Source organism: Lipotes vexillifer, unplaced genomic scaffold (assembly GCF_000442215.2).
Source record: "Lipotes vexillifer unplaced genomic scaffold, Lipotes_vexillifer_v1.1 scaffold717, whole genome shotgun sequence".
NCBI classification, from domain to species: domain Eukaryota; kingdom Metazoa; phylum Chordata; class Mammalia; order Artiodactyla; family Lipotidae; genus Lipotes; species Lipotes vexillifer.
In genome coordinates this window covers 154,430-173,057 of record NW_006798707.1, presented here as the reverse complement: position 1 = coordinate 173,057, position 18,628 = coordinate 154,430, and the positions used below count along the sequence as shown (strand labels likewise).

Here is an 18,628-nt window from a genome sequence, read left to right as displayed (position 1 = left end):
CGCCCCCACTCTGTGGTAGCCCCCGCCCCGGCATGAGGAAGTCTCTTGGGCTTGCACAGTAACCGGTTCTTCTCCCTTGTGTGGCTGAAGAGCCCCCATTGGATGCAGATAGGAGAAGGCTTGTGCGTGTACCCAGCCCCGGAAAGAAGAGGGGAGCGCTGGAGCTGGGTAGAATTGACCCGCTATAGCAGACGCGCCGCCTGACCCCGGGCCCCTTGCCTGTCTGGGCTCCCGGCTCAGGCCGGAGGTCACGAGGCTCTTGTTTTACGTTTGTTGTTGGAGCTGAAAGTGCAGGAGGTGTTTAGAAACGAAGTAACAGGTGGGACTTGTAGAATTTTTTTTCTGTTTCCGTAGAGACCTACTCTGAACAAGGCAGCAATGCATGGTGGGACCTGTAGTTTACCCGGCCTTGACTTTTCCGTAGCTAAAGTGATGGTGGCCTCACGAAGTTGTAATTAGTGGATAAAACCATCTTTTTTTTTTCCTTCTAAATTTATTGTAACGAAATTTAGAGGTAGGTTTTAAAAAACAGAGTATTGAGGATGAATGAGAAGTTATGTTTTATGAAAAAGTTAAAAGCGTCCACTATGTGGAAATGAAAGGTTTGGAAAAGTAAGGTTGCAGCAGAAAAGTAACAGGATATAAAACAGCATTTTAGTGTTGGGAAGTGAGAAGGACTGGAGGCATTATCTTTAATGGTGAATCATGTCAGTAATACTTATACAACATGGAGAGCCTTTCTAAATGAACCTTTATTATGTGTTGTGTTTTATTTTTTAAAGGGGAGTTTTCTGAATATAAAAGTAATAAATGTTCACTGTGGGAAAACTTGTGGAAAATTATAGAATTTTAGTATAAAGAAGGAAATAAATCATGTATTTCACTTCTCAGAGCTCTGTTAACATTTGGTATATTACCGTCCAGTCATTTTTGTTTATTTCCCCCAATCTGGGTCCCATTGTTTATTCAATCTTACACATTTGTTTTGTAAACCTTGTGCATTTGTTTTGTAAATGTTTTGTGTTAGGGGGTTGATGAGTCTTCAACTTGTATGTGTTTTAGTTGGAACTGTGAAAAAAAGTTAGTGAATAAATAAAAGCACATTTTATTTGTTGAGTGTTTTCACTTAACCATATATCTTCATAATTGTGACTGCTGGTCATTTCTCTCTAAAGAAAAAACTCTAGAAATAGTTTTTTTGGGTGGTGGGGAAATTGGTCCTTCACAGAAGACTATTTTACTTTGTTCTACTTGATCAATACTACCTCAGGACCTCTTTTATTTAAGGAAGGATGGTAAATTTTATTTACAGGTAAGCAGATCCCAACTCTAATTATGTTAATTAATTTTAAGTCTCTAGAATGTCATGAGTGCTTTTTGAATTATCTCTCTGGATAAATAATCATTGAGAGATTGTGACAGGAAAAGTTTGCATCTACTGTTTAGATTTTCCTATAATAAATTAGTATATTTGCTCATTTATAATAAACATTTCAAGCCTTAACTAGTTATGTGGAAGTACTTAAAGGATGTAAAGACTAGTTAATCAATAGAGCTCTGAGTTCTGAAGGGATTAGTATATTAGTGGCTTGGTATTTTTATTTGATTCTGGCAAATGTATAAGACTTCAGTCTAAATCAAAATGAATTTTAAAAAGAGAATGGTGACACTAAAACTTTTTTTCTTTTTTCTAGTAGCCAAAATCTAGAAAACACTCTGTTCTTCTTTTTGTTTCTTTTTTTCTTAACATCTTTATTGGAGTATAATCGCTTTACAATGTTGTGTTAATTTCTGCTGTATAACAAAGTGAATTAGCTATATGTATACATATATCCGCATATCCCCTCCCTCTTGCACCTCCCTCCCACTCTCTCTATCCCACCCTTCTAGGAGGTCACAAAGCACAGAGCTGATCTCCCTGTGCTAGGCAGCTGCTTCCCACTAGCTATCTATTTTACATTTGGTAGTGTATATCGGTCAATGCTACTCTCTCACTTCATCCCAGCTTACCCTTCCCCCTCCCCATATCCTCAAGTCCATTCTCTACGTCTGAGTCTTTATTCCTGTCCTGCCCCTAGGTTCATCAGAACCACTTTTTTTTTTTTTAGTTTCCATATATATGTGTTAGCATGCGGTATTTGTTTTTCTCTTTATGACTTACTTCACTCTGTATGACAGACTCTAGGTTCATCCACCTCACTACAAATAACTCAATTTTGTTTCTTTTTGTGGCTGAGTAATATTCCATTGTATATATGTGCCACATCTTCTTTATCCATTCATCTGTCGATGGACACTTAGGTTGCTTCCACGTCCTGGCTATTGTAAATAGAGCTGCAATGAACATTGGGGTACATGTCTCTTTTTGAATTATGGTTTTCTCAGGGTATATGCCCAGTAGTGGGATTGCTGGGTCATATGGTGGTTCTATTTTTAGTTTTTTAAGGAACCTCCGTACTTTTCTCCATAGTGGCTGTATCAATTTACATTCCCACCAGCAGTGCAAGAGAGTTCCCTTTTCTCCACACCCTCTCCAGCATTTATTGTTTGTAGATTTTTTGATGATGGCCATTCTGGAACACTCTACTCTTTTTTGTTTGTTTTACCATCTATAAAATGAAAGATTAAAGTAAACCTCAGTGTTGAAAAGGTTTATGTTTGTAGGAGGAATAGGTAGAAGTAAATGTGAAAGGAATAGACAAAAGTAAATCTTTTAATATTTTCAGATGCAGAATAATGAGATCAGAAAATTAGTGGTTTGACAAATGGCAAGTTTAACTTTGACCTAAATTAGGAAACTGTGTATACTTAAAAGATCAAGAGGACCAGGAGAAGTAAGTCTTAAACTTATTTCATAGGCATTAAAGTCAAATGTTCTAGGAATAGTTTCAGAAAGGATATATTAAAATTATTTACTGAGTATAGGCAGTATCTGCTTCTTATTTCATTGTGTTCTTGGTATCTGCATTGTAGAGCTATCCTGCTTTAGGGAGGATTATTAAAATGGGGTTGTATTCCTGACCAATGATATAGCAACAGATAAATAAAATTATTCGTTCAATAATATATATGTATATATACACACATGATTTGGGGTGTTGTGTGTATGTGAGAGAGCTATACAAATTGATATAAGAGTGCTATGAACAATCTGAAAAAGCAAAATAAGATTCATAATTATTATATAATTATAAAATTATGCCAAAAGGCTGATTAAATGTAGAGTGTAGACTTGTAGAGTGTAGACTTCCAATAACTAAGGACACCAGACAGAGAAATAACGGGGTTGAGATTCAACTGAACTTGAATGCTCATTCACATTCACTACACTGGATTGTGTCCCTACTGATATTATATTTGTCTCATATAAATACACTAGTTATAAAAAGCATTATTCAAGTATTTAATTAACAGTCTTACATGTTTTACATTTTATTATTATTATTTTTTTTATTTTTGGCCGTGCCCCATGGCATGCAGGATCTCAGTTTCCCAACCAGAGACTGAACCTGGCCATGGCAGTGAAATCCTGGAATCCTAACCACTAGGCCACCAGGGAACTCCCATTACATGTTTTAAATTTTAAAGGTGGCAGTGATGGTGGTGATGAAGTGATTTGGATGAGAGATCTGTAGCATAGTGTTTGGTGCAATTTAAATAGAAAAATAAATTTGTGGTAAGCCAGAGATATTGAGAACCATTACATTGACTTTAGAACTATGTTCAAAGTTCTGCTCATTCTTTTTAAAAAAAAAAACAAAACATTGTATCATGTAAACATTTGGTGACATCCCTGAGGAATTTAGCTGTTTTTGCAAAGCAGAGCTTTCGAAATAGTATAATCATAGTATATATACTATGTATATATAGTATATAGTATATATACATAGTATATATACATAGTATATAATAGTATATATAATGGTATAATGATGATACCATTTTCTTTTTGATTTTTCTCTTGTCACCCACCACAGCTAGGGCAGCATTAAAAGGGGAAAATGTCCTTTTAGGACAAGTTTGTTGTGATTACAGATGCAAAGGGCAGAGAGGCAGATCTTAGAGATTGCACCAGAGGTACCTTTGCGTATCTTTGGGGAGTGAAGTGGTCAAAGTATAAGTGAAGTATGGGTGTTAGGGATGAGGAGCACAGCAGATCTTTAGCATGCGATTTGTAGACTGAAGAAAAAGTGGTTTGTTTTTATTTCTATGTAGACTTCACTTAGTGGTTAATACTGTTTTGAAAGCACATAGGTTTTTATTTATGTTATTTACCTAAAGTCATTTAACTTTAGGGAATAAGTTGGAAAATAGAAAGTTTCTATTAAAGGAGTAACTCTCATATGCTAATTATTTTATGGAGGAAGTATTGAAAACAGAAAAGAATTACTTAAAAGTAAAATGATAAAATATATGTAATGATTAGAAAGAAAAACATCTGAGAATACACTTTAGAAAAAACAGACGTATTAACTTAGAAATTTTCAGTACTCTTAATCTTTACCATGAGTAATTTTCTTCTGCTAGGAGTATGGCCGGGCCTGGTAATATCTTCTTGGATCTATATTGACTAGGCCAGAGTCCTTGTATGTCTGTATTTGTATTATATTTATAGTTGTATTAGAATCTCCAGGAGAGAGTTTGCATCTTGGAAAAACATATTAAAGAAATCTGTTCTTTTGTAATGTTGTTTGTTTGTTTGTTTATGTATTTATTTTTGGCTGCATTGGGTCTTCGTTGCTGCCCACGGGCTTTCTCTAGTTCGGGAGCAGAGGCTACTCTTCGTTGTGGTGTGAGGATTTCTCATTGGGGTGACTTCTTTTGTTGTGGAGCATGGGCTCTAGGCGCGTGGGCTTCAGTAGTTGTGGCACGCAGGCTCAGTAGTTGTGGCTCGCAGGTTCAAGAGTGCAAGCTCAGTATTTGTGGCGCACGGGCTTAGTTGCTCAGCAGCATGTGGGATCTTCCTGGACCGGGGATCGAACCTGTGTCGCCTGCATTGGCAGGCAGACTCTTAACCACTGCGCCACCAAGGGGAGCCCCTACATTATTTTTAATTTCAGCTTTATTGAGGTATAACTGACATAAAATTATAAGAGATACATTTATGAAATTGCTATCTGCAAGTCAGTTTGTGCTCAGTGATTTGATGTAACCTTCTTTGCTTGAGCGATTTTCATTCTTGCCTTAATGTTGAAGTAAAGTTCCCCTGTGTTTTGCTCTTGAATTTTGTATTATTTTCGGTTCATCTTTCCTTCTGTCCTGTTCTCATGATCCTGTCTTGAAAGCCCAGAAACTAAGGAAAAGGAAGGGAAAAAAATCTTTTTTGAACACATATTTCTGTGAGAGATGCTGCTGCTGCATCTCCTAGAATTATGACAGGAGCTGAGAAGATGATGTCAGATTTGCAGAAGTCCTTGCTGTTTCCTCATCCACAAAATCTACTTTTAAAAGGCTGTGCAATTTTGCTGTCAGTGAAAGGGCATTATATTTTCACTACAAAAGCTGTCTGGGAGGAGGCCACTGTGTGTGGAAGATACAACTACAGGGAACTGATCAGTAAGGTTTGTTAAAACCTGCTATCTTTGTCCTTTTTACAAGAGCCTCTGAATGCCCCTCTAGTTCTGTTTTCTTTCTTTCCATATCTCATAGAGGCCATCCTCATAGTTTATAGTGTTGTAGTATTGTGCAGTTTAGAATTTTTAGTACCGTTTGATTTATCATGTTTTTAGTGTTTTTTAAAAGGTTATTGAATATACTTAGTTTTAGAACTCTTTAGATATGACTTAAAAACAATAGTGTTTAAATTGAGTTACTGTTACAGTTATATAGGCTCGTTATTTAAAAAAAAGTAGAACAGCAGTATGTAGAGATTTAGTCTTGAATGAGTCACTATACTGAAAATAGGGATTAAGTGAAAGTCTGCATACACAAATATTGAAAATAATTTAGTTACCAAACAAATTAACTATAGTTATAGTTGATAGTTTGAATACAGCTTTCTGGACTTTTAAACTTGTATGTAGAAATATGTATAAACATGTATACCTATCTATATTTTATATACAATTCTCAATTTACATTCTTTATGAATGTCAAGAATGCCTTTTAATGCCACTACTTATGTATCTGTTTCATTCTTCTTAATGATTTCTTAATATTCCATTGTTTTTAGATGTACCATCATTTAAAATAGTCATTTATAGGTTTTTTTTTCCCTTTTGTAACAGATACTTCAGTATATATATCTGGGCGTATGTGTATGTACATTTGTGTGAATGGAATAGTTAAGATAAAGAGTTTGTGAACTTGAGTTAGTGGCAGTTTATATTCCCCTCCAAAATATTGAAGGTTCTTGTTTCTTCCCACTTTTCTCTGTTATCCAAGAAATCTATCAGTCTTTACTCTTTGCCATTTTGATATATTAACAAAGCATTTCTTTTGTTATTTTGTTCAGTAGAACTTGATGGAAATGTTCTATATCTGTGCTGTCCAGTGCACTAGCCACTAGTCAGATGTGGCCATTGAGCACTGGAAATGTGGCTAGTTTGACGAAGAAACTAAATTTTGAATTTTATTTAACTTTAATTCATTTAAGCTTAAATAGCCACATTTGTTTAGTGGCTACTATTATAGAGTAAATTTCTACGCTATTGACTGTATATTTTTCAGTAAACTTGTCTATTCAGATCTTTTGCACTTTTTTTTTTTGCTTCCTGGTCGTTTTTATACTAATTTCTAAGAGTGCTTTGTAGGTTAAGGAAACTGGCCCTTTGTCATATGTGTCACAGATCTGTTTCCCATTTTTGGCTTTTGACTTGATTTATGCAGTTTTTTTTTTTATTCTGCAGACATTTTTTATGTTTTTTAAAATATCTATTTATTTATTTATTTATTTATGGCTGTGTTGGGTCTTTGTTGCTGCACGCGGGCTTTCTCTAGTTGCGGCGATTGGGGGCTACTCTTTGTTGTGGTGCACAGGCTTCTCATTGTGGTGGCTTCTCTTGTGGAGCACGGGCTCTAGGCGTGTGGGCTTCAGTAGTTGTGGCATGCAGGCTCAGTAGTTGTGGCTCGCAAGCTCTAGAGCTCAGGCTCAGTAGTTGTGGCACACAGGCTTAGTTGCTCTGCGGCATGTGGGATCTTCCTGGACCAGGGCTTGAACCCGTGTCCCCTGCATTGGCAGGCAGTTTCTTAACCACTGAGCCACGAGGGAAGCCCGACATTTTTTCTGTTAATGTAAATAAATTTACCAATCTTTACCTTTCGTTCTTTTCTAGGTTTTGAGTCCTATTAAGAAGAGCTTTCTCAAAGATTATGAGTTGAGTGCTTTTAAAGAAAATGATTAACCGTGAAGGTATATCTTCCCCAAATAAAATACATATTTTACTGTGGACAAGTAGGAGGAAATTCAGTTTATATATGTTAGTAAGTCTGTGCTCCTTGAAGGCAGAGACTTCTAAATGTTTCTACCTGCAGAGCTTAACTTGCTTTCTTGTACGTGAGTGCTAAATCTTGTTCACCTTTTTTTATTGGATATAAAAGAGAAGACACTGTTATCACATTCAAGAGAGCACAATTTGAGTAAAATTAGTCAACTATATTAAGTATTGTTTGCCAGGAAAACCGGTTGAATATCTTTTTTGTGAAAAAAAGAAAGAAAGTTATTTCAAGACACACCAAGGTGTTTGCCTCCCAAGACCCTTTTGAATTACATTTGGACATAGGGAAGTTTCTGTGATAGTTCTTACTTCTGACCTTGCTTGATAAAAACTAAAATAGGTTAATGGTAAATACAGATGTACTTAGTCCTGGGCATCAAGGGACATTGTAAACCTTATTAATTATAGTGTCTTCTCAGTAATTTGATCTATGTTTTAGTAAAAAAAATTATGTTGTGAAAGACTTTTCATTTGAAAATTCTTTGGCTGCTGACATTTAGCAGTTGATACTACATTTAGAATGGACTTTCACTGGAGTTCACAGCTTGGGATGGCCCAAATCATCTTGAATCTTTAACCCACTGATGTCTGAATTATTCAGTAGCTGGTTTAGCCATATTCAGTTTCAAATAAAGTGCTTAATGGTGTTAGTGACTTATTCTAAATAGTAACATAAAAATTTAAATGTGTTGCTATTGATTTATAGTGATTAGTTTCCTATGTGATTTGAGTGGTTCTGACAAATTTTGTAAGTTTAAATGGATGGTACCCATGAAATGGGTTGATATTTTAGGAAAGGTTTTCTCTTTTACATTGTTTGTGTGTGGGGGAGAGAGAGAGAGGGAGAAAGAAGATGTCAGAAAGAGATGGATTACAAGATAAAGATAATAGAAGAACACTTTTTTTTTTTTTTTTTTTTTTCCTTGCGTTATGCGGGCCTCTCACTGTTGTGGCCTCTCCCATTTGCGGAGCACAGGCTCCGGACGCGCAGGCTCAGTGGCCATGGCTCACGGGCCCAGCCGCTCCGCGGCATGTGGGATCTTCCCGAAACGGGGCACGAACCCGCGTCTCCTGCATCGGCAGGCGGACTCTCAAGCACTGCGCCACCAGGGAAGCCCGAAGAACACTTTTCATGTATATCATTAATCACCTATGAAAGACATAATGAGGAATATAGGACTGTTTTTTGGCTGAGCCGTGAAGCCTGAGGGACCTTAGTTCCCCGACCAGGGTTCGAACCTGTGCCCCCTCCGCATTGGGAGCGCGGAGTCTTAACCACTGGACCACCAGGGAAGTCCCAGGACTATTTTTAATAGCAACTTGGGAATAACCTTAACAATCTGGATCTGATCTTTATTGAGTTTATTGTGTCAGCTTGACCAAGTTATTTAAACCAGTGCTCAAACATTAATGTGTAAAAGAATCATCTGGGGAGCTTATGATAATGTAGATTATTATTCAGTAGGTCTGCAGTGTAGCCAGAGATTCTGCATTTGTAACAAGTTCACAGGTGGTGCTGGTGGTTTGGTCTAAGAGCCACATTTGGAGTTGTAGGGATTACACTAAGCGTTCTCAATTTCCCCAAACTGTAAAATAGAGATAATAATAGAATTTACCATTTGAAGTGTTAGGTGATTAGGCTAGAATGTGTGAAAAGTTCTTTGTACAATGCCTAGTATATTGTAAGCACTGTTTGTTAATATTACTGAAAAATTAGTAAATGTAGATCATTTTATGTTTCTGAATGGGAAAACTAAATATTGTAAAGATGTTATTTCTTAGCAAATGGGTGCAGAGGTTTGAAACAGTTCTAATGAAAAGCCTCTAACCTCAGGGACCCCATTTGCCACTTGTTTCCCAAGGTCTGTGTGGAGTCACACAGAGACCTAAACTAGCTATGGACAAGTTTGGGAACCCACTGAAAGATCCATCTCATGCTTTAGGAGATTCTGACCCAAATCTCACTCTCTTGACTTATACTTTATGAACTGCTGTGGAGAAGGGCATGTGGCAAGGAATGGCAGGCAGCCTCTGGTTGCTGAATGGCTCCTGGCCAAAAGTCAGCAAGAAAACAGAAAGGGACTAAAACCTGCCAACAAGTAAGCTTCGTGGTAAGCTTGGAAAAGAATACAAGCCCAAGCCTCAGATAAGTTCACAGTCCCAGCTGTCACTTCAGTTTCAGCTCAGTGAGACCTTAAGTAGAAGACCCTGTTAACTCACGCCCAGAATCCTGACACAGAGAACTGTGAGATAACTTTGTATTGTTTTCACCTTTTATAATAAAATATAATCAAAAAATAAATTTGTGTTGTTGAGGCTGTATAATAGCAAACTAAAAGTATTACTGAAATTTGGTGGAGGAGAGAACATGGTAAGGTTGGTCTCAGGGAGGGTTTGGCCTGGGTATTCAGGGGTAAATATGGATAAGGGTATTCCAGGCAGAAGAAAGGCTGAAAAAATGCAGCATATGTTTTATGCGTGCTATTTACCTTTGAGTATTGTGAAGTGTGGTAAAAGAAAAGGCCAGAAAAGGTAAGCTGGGACTAAAATGTTGTGAGTTGTACAAATTGGGCGGACAAATATTTTTATTCTAGGAGTTGTAGAGAGTTTTATGCAGGCAATAACATCTGTGTTTTGGGCCATTTGTGGGGTGTATTGTAGAGAGCTGAAGAATCTAGCTATGGTGAGGTTATAAGGATTAGAGTGAGGCTCTCTTGAGTTAGAAGGATGGGTGGGAGTCTACATTTTTTTTTTCTCATTTTATATCTATTCTCTGTACATCTATCCCACTTGCAGGTCTCCAGCAGAAGCCTATGTATTTAGTTCTGCCAGTCTCTTGAAGTTTTCATAAATACAGGAGGTTCTGGAATGCTCTTCAACACAACAGAATTGTATGATTCTTGAGAGGAAAAAAGAAAGTAAATTCTTTCCCCAGTTATTTAGCTCATGTTGATTTTTCTTTTCTCTGAATTCTCATACCACTGTTCTTTCCGTTCTACTATCCTATGTGCCACCGGTCTTCAGGTTTGTTGAGGTGGTAGAATCAGTCAGGAATCTGTGTTGCACAACTCCAGGGGGAACCATTCATATTTATATATTGTATTTATGTGAATATTGCTTCCTGGAGTTGTGCACCACCGTGGCTCTGGGTTCCATGATGCTTTTTGTGAAAACATCATTAAATATTTGTGACAACACCATTAAATATTGATATATTTATTTCTGAAAAAAGTTAAGAATAGTTTTGCCAGGAGAAAACCTATTACAAGTTTGTTATAGGAAAGTCACACCTTGAGAACAGATGGGTGGGCGGCAAGAAGGGCATCTTTTCCAATCTTTCATTTAGTATTGGATTTACTTCATGTGTATTTCCCAGGTCTGTTTCCTGGCAGACAAGAGGTGGTAGCAAATGACAAAGGTTTAATGAAAATGTTTCCTATTAGCTGTATATATTTTGTGAACACTTATTACCAGGTTGAGAAAGTTCCCTTTTATTTCTAGTTTGCTGAGAGTTTTTGTCATGAATGGATGTTGAATTTTGTCAAATGCTTTTTCTGAATCAATTGATCATTTGCTTTGCTTTTTAGACTTTTAATATGGTGGATTACATGGATTTTCAAATATTGAATTGCCTTGCATTCCTGGTGAAAGAAACCTCACTTGGTTGTGGTGTATTACACTTTTTATACATTGCCAGATTGGATTTGTTGAGGACATTTATGGTTATGTTCATGAGGGGTATTAATTTGTAGTTTTCCTCTATTGTCTCTGTCTGGCTTTGGTATCAGGATAGTGCTGATCTCATAAAAAAGGAAGTCTTCCTTCCTATTCTATGTCCTGAAAGAGATTATAGTTGATCATCACTATTCTTGGATTCAGTACAGTTGACCCTTGAACAGCTCAGGTGTTAGGGGCGCCAACCCTCTGCACAAAAATTCTTGAGTAATTTGTAGATGGCCCTCCATATGAGCGGTTCTTCCATATCCATGGTTCCTCATCCATAGGTTCATCCCCCTTGAATCGTGTAGTACTGTAGTATTTACTGTTGAAAATATTCCACATATAAGTGGACCTGTGCAGTTAAACCTGTGTTTTTCGAGGGGCAAGTGTATTTGTGAATTCACCTGCTTGCGAAAATATACTCCTAACCTCAGACAGTGCTCGGCACTTTTGTCCATTCATGGACATTTGCTGAGTGGCAAAACAGTTGTCACCTGACACTGAGGTCTCTGCTGAAGTCGAACAAGGTGATCTTCTGCCTTTTCAGCTCTCACAGTGAAAATGTGTCCTTTTTGTGGTCTGTTCAGTGCAATGGTGTTTGCAGTTTTGTGCTTTTTGTTGGTGCTCTCACTATTTAAAATGGCTCCCAAGTATAGTACTGAAGTGCTGTCTAGTATTCTTTTTTCTTTTTACATCTTTATTGGAGTATAATTGCTTTACAATGGTGTTCTGCTTTATAACAAAGTGAATCAGTTATACATATGTTCCCATATCTCTTCCCTCTTGCGTCTCCCTCCCTCCCACCCTCCCTATCCCACCCCTCTAGGTGGTCACAAAGCACCAAGCTGAACTCCCTGTGCTATGCGGCTGCTTCCCACTAGCTAGCTATTTTACGTTTGGTAGTGTATATATGTCCATGCCACTCTCTCGCTTTATGTCTAGTATTCTTAAGTGCAAGAAAGCTGTGATGTGCCTTATGGAGAAAATACCTCTGTTAGATAAACTTTGTTTAGGCATGAGTTGCAGTGCTTTTGGCCATGAGTTCAAAGTCAGTGAGTTAATAATATGTATTAAATATCTTTAAACAGAAACACACATAAAGACAACATTATGTATTGATCAGTTGCCAAAAATATGACCAGAGGCTTTCAGGAACCTAACTCTGTATTTCATCTAGGAGCGATGCTTCAGTATTTGCTAATTTAGTTTTCATGGTGACTTTATAGAACATAACTATTGTGAATAATGAGAATGGACTGTATGTAGAACTGGTGTTATTTCTTTTTTAAATGTTTGATAGAGTTCACCAGTGAAACATTCTGAGGTCTGGAGGTTTCTTTTGTGGAAGCCTTTTAACTATAAATTCAATTTCTTGTATAATTGTAGAGCTATTCAGGTTATCTGTGTCTGCTTGGGTAAGTTTGAGTAGTTTGTGGTTTTCCAGGAATTGGTCCATTTCGTTTAAGTTGTTGAGTTTATGTCTGTAGTTTGTAGTATTCCCTTATCATTCATAGAGTCTGTAGTAATATATCCCCTCTTTATTCTTGATAACTGGTAGTTTGTCTTTTCCCATTTTTTTCCGCTAGAGATTTACCAGTTTTTTTTTTTTAATCAATTGAAAGAACCAGCTTTTGGTTTCATTAATTTTTCTCTCTTTTTCTATTTTCACTCTTATTGATATTTACTATCTTTATTATTATTAGTGGTCACTTTTCATTCTCCCCTCCTACCAGCCTCTGGTAACCACTAATCTACTTTCTGTGTCTGTGGGTTTGCCTATTCTGGACAGTTCATGTAAATGGAGTCATACAGCATGTGGCCTTTTGTGTATGGCTTCTTTCACTTAGCATAATGTTTTAAAAATTCATCCATATTGTAGCATATATCTTTTTTATGGCTGAATAATGTTCCATCATATGGATATACCACCTTTTATTCTCTTCATCAGTTGATGGTTATTTGGATTGTTTATACTTTTTGGCTATTATGAATAATGCTGCCATGAACATTTCATGTACAACTTTTTGTGTCAACATATGTTTAATTCTTTTTGGTATATAGGAGTGGCATTGCTAGGCCATATGTTAACTCTATGTTTAACTTTTTGAGGAATTACCAAACAGTTTACCGTATCAGCTGAACAGTTTTACAGCACTACCAGCAATGTTTGAGGGTTCTAATTTCTCCTTGCCAACACTTGTTGTTTTCCTTTTTTTTCCCTAAAATAATTATATCCGTTCTAGGGGATGCGAACTGTATTTTCCTAATGAATAATGATGTTGAGCATCTTTTCATGTACTTACTGGCCATTTGTATATCTTTTTTTTGAGAAATATCTATTCATATCCTTTGCCCATTTAAAAATTGGATTATTTGTCTTTTTGCTGATTTCTAAGAATTCTTTATATACTGCATACAAGTCCCTTATCAGACACATTATTTGAAAATATTTTTTCTATTCTGTGGGTTGTTCTTTCACTTTCTTGATAATGTTTTTGGCACACAAATTTTTAAATTTTGAGTAAGGGTTTATTTTTTTAATTTAATCATTAGATAATTTCTGTTTCTCTAGTTTCATGTTTACTCACTCTTGTTATTGATTCATCCAGTGACGTTTTGTTTTGGTTATTTTTCAGTTCAAAAATTTCTGTTTGGGGCTTCCCTGGTGGCACAGTGGTTGAGAGTCCACCTGCCGTTGCAGGGGACGCGGGTTCGTGCCCCGGTCCGGGAGGATCCCACATGCCGCGGAGCGGCTGGGCCCGTGAGCCATGGCCGCTGAGCCTGCGCGTCCGGAGCCTGTGCTCCGCGGTGGGAGAGGCCACAACAGTGAGAGGCCCGCGTACCATCAAAAAAAAAAAAAAAAATCCGTTTGGTTTTTCTTATATCTTCTACTTTGCTGAAACTTTGTATCTTTCCCTTCATTTCAAGCGTGTTAACCCTTGGAGCATTTTTATAATAGCTGCTTTATTTATTTATTTATTTGGTTGCACCGGGTCTTAGTTGCAACAGGTGGGCTCCTTTGTTGCGGCTTGTGCTTTTTTTTTTTAATTGAAGTATAGTTGATTTACAGTGTTGTGTCAGTTTCTGGTGTACTGCAAAGTGATTCAGCTATCCACATCTATATTTATATACTTTTATTTATTTATTATTTTTGGCTGCATTGGGTCTTCGTTGCTGCGTGCGGGCTTTCCCTAGTTGCGGCGACCCAGGGCTACTTTTTATTGCGGTGCACGGGCTTCTCATTGCGGTGGCTTCTCTTGTTGTGGAGCACGGGCTCTAGGTGCACGGGCTTCAGTAGTTGTGGCTCACGGGCTCTAGAGTGCAGGCTCAGTAGTTGTGGTCCACGGGCTTAGTTGCTCAGTGGTATGTGGGATATTCCTGGACCAGGGCTCGAACCTGTGTCCCCTGCATTGGCAGGTGAATTTTTAACCACTGCGCCACCAGGGAAGCCCTATATTTATATATATTCGTTTTCATATTCTTTTCCATTATGGTTTATTGCAGGATATTGAATATAGTTCCCTGTGCTGTATAGTAAGACTGTTTTTTATCTACTTTATATATAGTAGTTTGTATCTGCTAATCCCAAACTCCTAATTTATCCCTCCTTCACCCCCTTTCCCCTTTGGTAACCATGTTTGTTTTCTATGTCTGTGAGTCTGTTTTGTAAGTAAGTTCATTTGAGTCATATATAATAGCTGCTTTAAAGTCTTTGTGAAATATTTCCAATATTAGTGTTATTTTGTTTGTGTCTTTATTTTCTTTTCCTAAGCAAGTTGAGATTTTCCTTGTATACCAAATTTAGATTGTATTCCGGCCATTTTGAATATTGTATAATTGACACTCTGGGTCTTGTTTAAGTTCTGTGGAGAATGTTAATAGTTTTGTTTTAGCAAGTAGTTGACTGAATTGGGTTCAGGCCTCAGGTTCTGACCTGTGGGTTGTCTGTTCTGTGGGTTGTTGTTTCAATGTCAGTTAACTTTTCAAAGCCTTTTTAGTGATGTTTGGATTTGTCCCTGTGTGTACCATCAGTGGACTGTCTGGGATTTGGGTGGTGGTCTTGCCCATGGGTTGTGAAACTATGGCCTGTGGACTAAATCCAGCCCACTGCCTGTTTTCAAAAATAAAATTTTACTGGAACTCAGCCATGCCCATTTGTCTATGTATTTTTTGTGGGTGCTTTCATACTAAAATAGTCATAGTTAAGCAGTTGCAACAGAGACTGTTGGGCCCACAAAACCTTAAATTTACTATATGGTCCTTTATAGAAAAGGTTTGCTGATCCCTCATCTATCCCATAGTCAGTTCTCAAAGACTTTCTGTACTTTTTAGTGTTCAATCCATGTATCCACAGCTCAGGTGTTAGCCAAGGAGCTCATAAGCAACTTTAAGGGATCACTTTCCTGAGTTCTTTTCTCTGCAGTCTTCCCAGTACTTTCAGATTCCCTGGGGCCTCCCCTTTTTCATTTATTTGGCCAGAAATTTGGAGCTTTCTTTTATCCCACTCCTCTGTGTACTTCCTACAACTATGCCTCCATCAGACCAAGCAGCAGGAGACGTGAGAGGGAAAAACAGCATAGTTCCTTTGATTGGAGGGGAAGATTTCCCTCCTTCAGAGTTATGGGCATCTGCCTTCTCCGTTGCTGTTGTTGCCACAGGATTACTTGGGGTTTGAGGTACAAGAGAATAGGGAAAATTAAAAATAGAAGAAAGAAAATGAGGAAGTTTCTGTTCTGTCTCTGAGCATTTTGAGACACCTGTCGTGATGGAACACTCTCTGTCCACACTGATGCCCATTTCCAGGTTTTGGGCTGTGTTGAGTTCGGGTTGAGATACTGGAGGGGAAAAATTGCTAACATCATTGCCAGTTTGGAGGTACTTTGCATTCAGGTGTTCCTCAATCTGCCTGCTACTATTTATTAATACTTTGTTGGGACTTCCATGGTGGTCCAGTGGTTAAGAATCCGCCTGCCAATGCAGGGGACACAGGTTCGAGCCCTGGGCCAGGAAGTTCCCACATGCTGTGGAGCAGCTAAGCCTGCGAGCCACGACTACTGAGCCTGTGCTCTAGAGCCTGTGAGCCGTGACTACTGAGCCCATGAGCCCTAGAGCCTATGCATCTAGAGCCCATGCTCCACAACAAGAGAAGCCACTGCAATGAGAAGCCCTCGCACCGCAACAAAGAGTAGCCCCTGTTCGCCGCAACTAGAGAAAGCCCGCATGCAGCAGTGGAGACCCAACGCAGCTATAAATGAATGAATGAATGAATAAAACAATCATACATACTTTGTTAGATTTGATTTACTAATACGTATTTTGTTGAGGATTTTTGCATCAGTGTTAACAAGAGATAATTGGTCTGCAGTTTTCTTTTTTTATAATGTCTTTGTCTGGTTTTGATATTAGGGTATTGTTGGCCTCAAAATGAGTTAGAAAGTATTCCCTCGGGTTCTTTCTTCTAGAAAAAAAATTGTAGAGAATTTGTATAATTTCTGCCTTATAATGTTTGGTAGAATTCACCAGTGAGTCTACCTTAGCCTATTTTCGAGGATTATTAATTAATCATTGATTTTTTTAGATTGTCTGTTTCTTCTTGTCAAGTTTTGACAGATTATGTCTTTTAGGGAATTGGTCCGTTTTAGCTAGGTTGTCAAATTTGTGGGCATAATATTCCTTTATTTTTCTTTTACTGCACATGGGGTCTGCAGTGATGTCCTCTCTTTCACTTCTGATACTAGTAATTTTTCTTTCTTTCTCTTTTTTTTTATTTTAAAGCTTTAGGCTTACTGACTATAACTTTTCAGAGAACCAGCTTTTAGTTTTGTTGATTTTTCTCTATGGTTTCCTGTTTTCAGCTTCACGTTTCTGCTCTAATTTTTATTATTTCTTTCTTCTGCTTACTTTGGATTTAATTTGCTCCTCTTTTTCTAGTTTCCTAAGATGGAAACTTAGATTACTGAATTTAGATCTTTTTCTTTTCTAATATGAATTCAAAACTGTAAATCTCTTTCTATGCCCAGCCTTTCCTGTATCTCACAGATTTTGGTAAGTTGTATTTTCATTTAGTTACGATGTTTTAAAACTTCTCTTGAGACTTCTTTAACTCATATGTTATTTAGAAGTGTGTTGTTTAATGGCCATATAGTTTGGGATTTTTCCAGGTATCTTTCTGTTACTGATTTCTACTTTAATTCCACTGTGGCCTGGGAGCAGTCATGGCACGATTTCTATTCTCTTAAATTTATTGAAGTGTGTTTTATGACCCAGAATGTTCTCATTCTTGGTGAATGCTCTAGTGATCTTGAGATGAAACCATTTACTTTGCAGAATCCTTAGCTGCTCCATTCAGGTTTTATAGCTACATTCTTTGGGAGTGATAGGGTGGAATATTTATTCCATCTTACCTGGAATTGGAACGCATCCTATATTTTGGAGTATTTCCTGTGGAAAGATTAGAAATACAGTTACTTGTAATTTGCTATGTGGTATACTGCTTTATTTAAGGGTTGTACTAATTTATAATGCCACCAGCAGTACGTGAGATTAGTTTTGCCCCATAGTGGATACATTTTAAAGCTAACATTTTTTGTGTAGAAGTTATAGAGAGATAGCTGGGAAGTTCATCTGTAATAGAATAATATTGCCTTACACGGCTAGAAAAGTTTAAAATATAAGTACTTAAACGTATACATATTAGCCTGAAGTTTTCCCTATAAAATTTGGATTTCTCCCTGTGTTTATTTTGTCACCGCACCCTCCCTTTACCAACATCCCTTTGTAACATGAGGGTTTTTTTGTTTGTTTTAAAATTTCCTTTGAAAGGTAGACAAAATGGAGATGAAGAAGACATGGCTGCTGTAAAGTGAAGGAAGGCTCCAAACTAATGTACTCTGGGGTGGGGTGGAGATAACATTTTCTTCTGAAACGTTTTCTGACTTTCTCCATATAGAGACCAAGGGACATAGTATTGTTATAAATATTGTCAATTAAAAAAAAAATCAGGTTCTTAGCTTTGTAAGCTAATGGAAAGAGAGGTTCTTTGGTGAGTGTCTTAGGTTGGCTTAGGATAGGATCAATTTGCAAACACCAAATCTCAATGTCATGTCATTGGAGATTCAATACATGGAACATTTAATTTAGTTAAATGTTTATTGAGGACTTACTGTATGCCAGGCATGTGGATGTAGCAGTGAACAAAACAGGAGAAAAGAAAAGATCCCTGTCTGTATGGAACTTAATTTGTGGATGGGGGTGGAAGACAGACAACATGGTAAATAAATAAATTATATGTTTTGTTAGAGGTAAGTGCTATGGGAAAAAAATTAAGCAAGATGGCTGGGGAATGCTGGGCGAGTTTGGAGTAGTTTGCAATTTTAATTGGGTATTTGGGCAAGGCCTCACTGAGAAGCTGACTTTTGACCAAACATTTGAAGGAGGTGAAGGAGCAAACTTCGCAGATACTCAGGGAAAGA

The 18,628-nt window shown here is 37.5% G+C and overlaps 1 protein-coding gene and 1 non-coding gene across 2 annotated transcripts in view; one reads left to right on the top strand and one right to left on the bottom strand.

Annotated features, from left to right (window-relative positions):
- Positions 1–18,628, top strand: part of ASXL2 (ASXL transcriptional regulator 2) — a 130,608-nt gene that overhangs the window by 534 nt on the left and 111,446 nt on the right. The gene's annotated exons all lie outside the window — the stretch shown is intronic.
- Positions 8,655–8,729, bottom strand: TRNAG-CCC (transfer RNA glycine (anticodon CCC)). The gene has a single exon. It is a non-coding gene; the product is annotated as a tRNA-Gly (tRNA).